We start from the raw sequence: 8,517 nt of genomic DNA on the forward strand, positions 1-8,517 counted from the left end.
AAAAATGCAAAGGTACAAGACAGCTTTTCCTTGCCAATATCTCTCTTTTGCAAAGAGCTACGCATTGGAAAATTCAGGGCTATGCCGTGTAGCTGAAGCACTAACAGGAGGCTTTAAAAAATTCTTTCTAGTGACCTTCGTTTGGGAGAAAAATGCAAAGGTAAAGACAGCTTTTCCTTGCCAATATCTCTCTTTTGCAAAGAGCTGCGCATTGGAAAATTCAGGGCTATGCCGTGTAGATGATGGCCTAACAGGAGGCTTTAAAATTTTCTTTCTAGTGTCCTTCGTTTGGGAGAAAAATGCAAAGGTACAAGACAGCTTTTCCTTGCCAATATCTCTCTTTTGCAAAGAGCTACGCATTGGAAAATTCAGGGCTATGTCGTATAGATGATGGCCTAACAGGAGGCTTTAAAATTTTCTTTCTAGTGTCCTTCGTTTGGGAGAAAAATGCAAAGGTACAAGACAGCTTTTCCTTGCCAATATCTCTCTTTTGCAAAGAGCTACGCATTAGAAAATTCAGGGCTATGCCGTGTAGCTGAAGCACTAACAGGAGGCTTTAAAATTTTCATTCTAGTGTCCTTCGTTTGGGAGAAAAATGCAAAGGTACAAGACAGCTTTTCCTTGCCAATATCTCTCTTTTGCAAAGAGCTGCGCATTGGAAAATTCAGGGCTATACCGTGTAGATGAAGCACTAACAGGAGGCTTTAACATTTTCTTTCTAGTGTCCTTCGTTTGGGAGAAAAATGCAATGGTACAAGACAGCTTTTCCTTGCCAATATCTCTCTTTTGCAAAGAGCTACGCATTGGAAAATTCAGGGCTATGTCGTGTAGATGATGGCCTAACAGGAGGCTTTAACATTTTCTTTCTAGTGTCCTTCGTTTGGGAGAAAAATGCAAAGGTACAAGACAGCTTTTCCTTGCCAATATCTCTCTTTTGCAAAGAGCTGCGCATTGGAAAATTCAGGGCTATGTCGTGTAGATGATGGCCTAACAGGAGGCTTTAAAATTTTCTTTCTAGTGACCTTCGTTTGGGAGAAAAATGCAAAGGTACAAGACAGCTTTTCCTTGCCAATGTCTCTCTTTTGCAAAGAGCTGCGCATTGGAAAATTCAGGGCTATGTCGTGTAGATGATGGCCTAACAGGAGGCTTTAAAATTTTCTTTCTAGTGACCTTCGTTTGGGAGAAAAATGCAAAGGTACAAGACAGCTTTTCCTTGCCAATATCTCTCTTTTGCAAAGAGCTGCGCATTGGAAAATTCAGGGCTATGTCGTGCAGATGATGGCCTAACAGGAGGCTTTAAAATTTTCTTTCTAGTGTCCTTCGTTTGGGAGAAAAATGCAATGGTACAAGACAGCTTTTCCTTGCCAATATCTCTCTTTTGCAAAGAGCTGCGCATTGGAAAATTCAGGGCTATGTCGTGTAGATGATGGCCTAACAGGAGGCTTTAAAATTTTCTTTCTAGTGTCCTTCGTTTGGGAGAAAAATGCAAAGGTACAAGACAGCTTTTCCTTGCCAATATCTCTCTTTTGCAAAGAGCTGCGCATTGGAAAATTCAGGGCTATGTCGTGTAGATGATGGCCTAACAGGAGGCTTTAAAATTTTAATTCTAGTGTCCTTCGTTTGGGAGAAAAATGCAAAGGTACAAGACAGCTTTTCCTTGCCAATATCTCTCTATTGCAAAGAGCTACGCATTGGAAAATTCAGGGCTATGCCGTTTAGATGAAGCACTAATAGGAGGCTTTAAAATTTTAATTCTAGTGTCCTTCGTTTGGGAGAAAAATGCAAAGGTACAAGACAGCTTTTCCTTGCCAATATCTCTCTTTTGCAAAGAGCTGCGCATTGGAAAATTCAGGGCCATGTCGTGTAGATGATGGCCTAACAGGAGGCTTTAAAATTATCTTTCTAGTGTCCTTCGTTTGGGAGAAAAATGCAAAGGTACAAGACAGCTTTTCCTTGCCAATATCTCTCTTTTGCAAAGAGCTGCGCATTGGAAAATTCAGGGCTATGTCGTGTAGATGATGGCCTAACAGGAGGCTTTAAAATTTTAATTCTAGTGTCCTTCGTTTGGGAAAAAAATGCAAAGGTACAAGACAGCTTTACCTTGCCAATATCTCTATTTTGCAAAGAGCTGCGCATTGGAAAATTCAGGGCTATGTCGTGTAGATGATGGCCTAACAGGAGGCTTTAAAATTTTCTTTCTAGTGTCCTTCGTTTGGGAGAAAAATGCAAAGGTACAAGACAGCTTTTCCTTGCCAATATCTCTCTTTTGCAAAGAGCTACGCATTGGAAAATTCAGGGCTATGTCGTGTAGATGATGGCCTAACAGGAGGCTTTAAAAATTTCTTTCTAGTGACCTTCGTTTGGGAGAAAAATGCAAAGGTACAAGACAGCTTTTCCTTGCCAATATCTCTCTTTTGCAAAGAGCTGCGCATTGGAAAATTCAGGGCTATGTCGTGTAGATGATGGCCTAACAGGAGGCTTTAAAATTTTCTTTCTAGTGACCTTCGTTTGGGAGAAAAATGCAAAGGTACAAGACAGATTTTCCTTGCCAATATCTCTCTTTTGCAAAGAGCTGCGCATTGGAAAATTCAGGGCTATGTCGTGTAGATGATGGCCTAACAGGAGGCTTTAAAATTTTCTTTCTAGTGTCCTTCGTTTGGGAGAAAAATGCAATGGTACAAGACAGCTTTTCCTTGCCAATATCTCTCTTTTGCAAAGAGCTGCGCATTGGAAAATTCAGGGCTATGTCGTGTAGATGATGGCCTAACAGGAGGCTTTAAAATTTTCTTTCTAGTGTCCTTCGTTTGGGAGAAAAATGCAATGGTACAAGACAGCTTTTCCTTGCCAATATCTCTCTTTTGCAAAGAGCTGCGCATTGGAAAATTCAGGGCTATGTCGTGTAGATGATGGCCTAACAGGAGGCTTTAAAATTTTCTTTCTAGTGTCCTTCGTTTGGGAGAAAAATGCAAAGGTACAAGACAGCTTTTCCTTGCCAATATCTCTCTTTTGCAAAGAGCTGCGCATTGGAAAATTCAGGGCTATGTCGTGTAGATGATGGCCTAACAGGAGGCTTTAAAATTTTCTTTCTAGTGTCCTTCGTTTGGGAGAAAAATGCAAAGGTACAAGACAGCTTTTCCTTGCCAATATCTCTCTTTTGCAAAGAGCTACGCATTGGAAAATTCAGGGCTATGTCGTGTAGATGATGGCCTAACAGGAGGCTTTAAAATTTTCTTTCTAGTGACCTTCGTTTGGGAGAAAAATGCAAAGGTACAAGACAGCTTTTCCTTGCCAATATCTCTCTTTTGCAAAGAGCTGCGCATTGGAAAATTCAGGGCTATGTCGTGTAGATGATGGCCTAACAGGAGGCTTTAAAATTTTTATTCTAGTGTCCTTCGTTTGGGAGAAAAATGCAAAGGTACAAGACAGCTTTTCCTTGCCAATATCTCTCTTTTGCAAAGAGCTGCGCATTGGAAAATTCAGGGCTATGTCGTGTAGATGATGGCCTAACAGGAGGCTTTAAAATTTTCTTTCTAGTGTCCTTCGTTTGGGAGAAAAATGCAAAGGTACAAGACAGCTTTTCCTTGCCAATATCTCTCTTTTGCAAAGAGCTACGTATTGGAAAATTCAGGGCTATGTCGTGTAGATGATGGCCTAACAGGAGGCTTTAAAAATTTCTTTCTAGTGACCTTCGTTTGGGAGAAAAATGCAAAGGTACAAGACAGCTTTTCCTTGCCAATATCTCTCTTTTGCAAAGAGCTGCGCATTGGAAAATTCAGGGCTATGTCGTGTAGATGATGGCCTAACAGGAGGCTTTAAAATTTTCTTTCTAGTGACCTTCGTTTGGGAGAAAAATGCAAAGGTACAAGACAGCTTTTCCTTGCCAATATCTCTCTTTTGCAAAGAGCTGCGCATTGGAAAATTCAGGGCTATGTCGTGTAGATGATGGCGTAACAGGAGGCTTTAAAATTTTCTTTCTAGTGTCCTTCGTTTGGGAGAAAAATGCAATGGTACAAGACAGCTTTTCCTTGCCAATATCTCTCTTTTGCAAAGAGCTGCGCATTGGAAAATTCAGGGCTATGTCGTGTAGATGATGGCCTAACAGGAGGCTTTAAAATTTTCTTTCTAGTGTCCTTCGTTTGGGAGAAAAATGCAAAGGTACAAGACAGCTTTTCCTTGCCAATATCTCTCTTTTGCAAAGAGCTGCGCATTGGAAAATTCAGGGCTATGTCGTGTAGATGATGGCCTAACAGGAGGCTTTAAAATTTTAATTCTAGTGCTACTCCGATCAACAACTGTTCCTTGGACCTCGCCTTTATCTGGAGATCGTCCAAGTACGGGATAATTATAACTCCCTTTTTTCGCAGGAGTATCATCATCTCGGCCATTACCTTGGTAAACACCCTCGGTGCCGTGGACAGACCAAACGGCAGCGTCTGGAATTGGTAATGACAGTCCTGTACCACAAATCTGAGGTACTCCTGGTGAGGAGAGTAAATGGGGACATGCAGGTAAGCATCCTTGATGTCCAGTGATACCATGTAATCCCCTTCCTCCAGGCTTGAGATAACCGCCCTGAGCGATTCCATCTTGAACTTGAACCGTTTTATATACGTGTTCAAAGATTTAAAATTTAAAATGGGTCTCACCGAACCGTCCGGTTTCGGTACCACAAACCTTATTATTTCAAAACTTGTAACCATGCCAATCACAGACAGAAGGTTTCCATTAGACACAGATCTGAGAATATACTTAACTGAACATTATGTCCCACACACAAAACCATAACACACAAATTTAAATACAGTTTGCAAACTTCAATTTCTTGCAGATTTCAACAGTTTTGCCGATTTCAAAATACGCTTAGTATTGGTTGATCAGGCCAATATTATACAGCATGATTTAAATGCAAAACATATACTGTACCCTTTGTCACAGTACTATACAAAATTTGTGCTTCTATGGAATATTTCTTCCATACATGATATGCACACTTAGGGTTAATCCTCCCTGCCCTTCCCATACGCTGGAAAAATTCGCAATCCCTGCAATTTTTCACACACGCGACACGTCTGTCAACTGGGAAGCTGCAGTAGATCCTCTTATCACAACTACAATCACAAAGCAACATGCTTAGGTTATGCTTAAAACAACCAGCAGCTCTTAGCAGCTCAGTATTGCAATATATACTTACACTCAGTTACATATAATCCCTATAACCTCGGGTTGTTCACTCTATTTTTTTCTAATGTACCCTTCTTATACAAGTGTAGCTGACTAACAAGTGGAGGTGATCTATGTGCTTTTTACTTTATTTGGCTCTTGGTCCAAAGCACTTATTCATGCAATCATTCATAGAGTGAAAAACACAGGTCACTGTTTCTTTGCTCAAATCTTTGAATTAATTTTGGTATTCTTATTTACATGCAACAGCATCTGTCAATCATCATTTCCGAGTTACTTGGTCCTTCAACCGATTTGGACATAATTTTGGTATTCATTTTACAAACAAGCAACAACAAACAGGTCCCTGAGTTATTTTACTAGTTTTTTTTCAATCTCTCCACTTCTCATTCTCATATTATAAAAAATACAATCACACAGACAGCTGGCAGGTATAGAAACAGCATGTACTGGAATACAGCACATACCATGGTATTCTATACTTACCAGTGCTGTTATGACTTGGGATGTTCCTTCCATCATCAGCTGCTGGCTGGCTGGCACACCCCTTTGAGAATTTGATGAAGAGATCGAGATCTATAGTTCCAAGGACATAGCCCCCATCTGTTGAATTCTCTTGGATTAACTAAATTAACCATCTTGTTGCTATTTGGGTTGTTAGGTAAAAGAATGAATTGAAAATGGATTTATAAAAATCAATTATTATTTATTCAAAGGGCCACGCCCGTATACAGGGGAGAAGTAGCATTCTCTCGTCCTGTGTCAAATCATTTAACAACAACATACACGTATCAACAATGAGTTTTATATAATACACAGTTACACCCCTTTTGTATATTCCTCCCATATGATTTCATACCCCAGGAATACAATGTTAGGCAATAGAGTTATGCAATATTGGGACAATTGTCAAGAATACTAAAAAGATACTCGTGAGCTTCAACTGTGTCCATATTAGGAATTACATCTGGTCTCTATGAGCTTTTAGAAAGTGCGTATGTGGAAACAATACTTAGCCAACAAAGTTGTTTTTCTCTCAGGGTGTGTAAAAAGTTCAAGATGAATTTGCTATATCATCTAGCTAGAATCAAAATGGATTCTGTTATGCTTTCATATTATACTAGTGAATATGAGAACCCTTTGCTTATTGGATGTATACATAATATACGTACTATCCCGTAGTGCACACACATAACTGTTAGGCCTTCAGCAGGTTGCCTCTGTCACAGTATTCAACACATCTTATAAAACTCTCCAGATTATTGACTTTTTAAAGTTTTTCTAGGAAACGTTTTAGATGAATGCTTATTAGCCTTTGTCAGTATGCACTTTCGCAAAGTGTCTCTGTGGCGCAATCAGTTAGTGTGTACGGCTGTTAACTAAAAGGTTGGTGGTTCAATCCCACCCAGGGATGTAATTGATCTTGTTATCAGATTTTGGTGATCTTTAAGTAGACAAGTCAAAATTTCAAACCGCCTCTTATGGTGTAGGGTACCTGGCCTTCTCTGATGTAATCAGAGTTAGATTTGATTCATTGATTTTATAAAAACAGCTAGGAAGCACAATTTAGCAGTGGTTTGCAGAGAAAAAAAATATGCTGGCAGAAAAATCCAATTGAGTGATTAAACAGCTCTTCATTTTCTGGCTTTATTTTTATGCTAACAAATTTGTTCTCTGAAAAGTGTCCACAAAGCCAAGTCTCTGATTAACACCTTTGTAAGGATGGTTTTTCACCTATTACTAAATTATACTTGCTTCATTGGAAAGGCAGCAAGATGCATCCTCATTTCAATGTCTACTGAAATAATACAGGTTGACACCAGGAAACATTAACGCCACTGCATCCTTGCTGCTTTCTCATGTGGAAGTCTGTTTAATGTGAAAACAAGGTGATATCTAATTAGCACACAGGTAAGGAATTCCGAAAATCTTTATTTAAGGGTGAAGATGTTTCTCACAAAATTGTTGCCCCAATGCATCATTGAAATTCAAGCTGGAAAGATGATTTTAATATATCACTTGTACATTTTGTATTGCTCTTCTGGTGACAATGTAGTTTTTTTTTCAATTACCATTTTAATAACAGGGTAAAGAAAATTAAGTGGATTTTTGAAAGAAAACTATACTGTCAATATACTATTAAAACAAATTAAAATGGTAAAAGTTATTGTACTTTAAGTAAAAATAAAAGAGCAAAAATATCAATCCCAGTTTTGATTACTTAAATTAACAAAAAAAATGCATATAGCAAAGGATAGTTTCAATCTGCCTACCTCTGGGTTATGGGTCCAGCATGCTTCCATTGCAGTACTCTGCTGCACATGTAAGTGCAAGAGATCCTGAAGCACTCACTCATCATGGGAAAGTACCAATGTGTTTATTCGTTGGTTGATGGAAGAAACATCTTACAAAAACTCTCCAGATTATTGATTTTTTAATGTTTTTCTAGGAAACGTTCTAGATTTATGCTTATTAGCCTTTGTCAGTATGCACTTTTTGCAAAGTGTCTCTGTGGCGCAATCGGTTAGTGTGTTCGGCTATTAACCGAAAGGTTGGTGGTTCAATCCCACCCAGGGATGTAATTAAACTTGTGATCAGATTTTGGTGATATTTAAGTAGACAAGTCAAAATTTCAAACCCCCTCTTATGGTGTAGGGTACATGGCCTTCTCTGATGTAATCAGAGTTAGATTTGATTCAGTTATTTTATAAAAAAACAGCTAGGAAGCACAATTTAGCAGTGGGTTGCAGAGAAAAAAAAATATGCTGGCAGAAAAATCCAATCGAGTGATTAAACAGCTCTTCATTTTCTGGCTTTATTTTTATGCTAACAAATTTGTTCTCTGAAAAGTGTCCACAAAGCCAAGTCTCTGATTAACACCTTTGTAAGGATGGTTTTTCACCTATTACTAAATTAAACTTGCTTCATTGGAAAGGCAGCAAGATGCATCCTCATTTCAATGTCTACTGAAATAATACAAGTTGACACCAGGAAACATTAACGCCACTGCTTCCTTGCTGCTTTCTCATGTGGAAGTCTGTTTAATGTGAAAACAAGGTGATATCTAATTAGCACACAGGTAAGGAATTAAGAAAATCTTTATTTAAGGGTGAAGATGTTTCTCACAAATTTGTTGACCCAATGCATCATTGAAATTCAAGCTGGAAAGATGATTTTAATATATCACTTGTACATTTTATATTGCTCTTCTGATGACAATGTAGTTTGTTTTTGTCAATTACCATTTTAATAATAGGGTAAAGAAAATGAAGTGGATTTTTGAAAGAAAACAATACTGTCAATATACTATTAAAACAAATTAAAATGGTAAAAGTT

At 38.5% G+C, this 8,517-nt stretch overlaps 1 non-coding gene across 1 annotated transcript; it reads left to right on the forward strand.

The window, feature by feature from the left end:
* Positions 1-7,686: 7,686 nt before the first annotated feature.
* TRNAN-AUU (transfer RNA asparagine (anticodon AUU)) lies at positions 7,687-7,760 on the forward strand. Its single transcript has one exon. It is a non-coding gene; the product is annotated as a tRNA-Asn (tRNA).
* The last annotated feature ends 757 nt before the right edge of the window (positions 7,761-8,517 follow it).

This window comes from Pseudophryne corroboree, unplaced genomic scaffold (genome assembly GCF_028390025.1).
Source record: "Pseudophryne corroboree isolate aPseCor3 unplaced genomic scaffold, aPseCor3.hap2 scaffold_1532, whole genome shotgun sequence".
Classification (NCBI taxonomy): Eukaryota; Metazoa; Chordata; class Amphibia; order Anura; family Myobatrachidae; genus Pseudophryne; species Pseudophryne corroboree.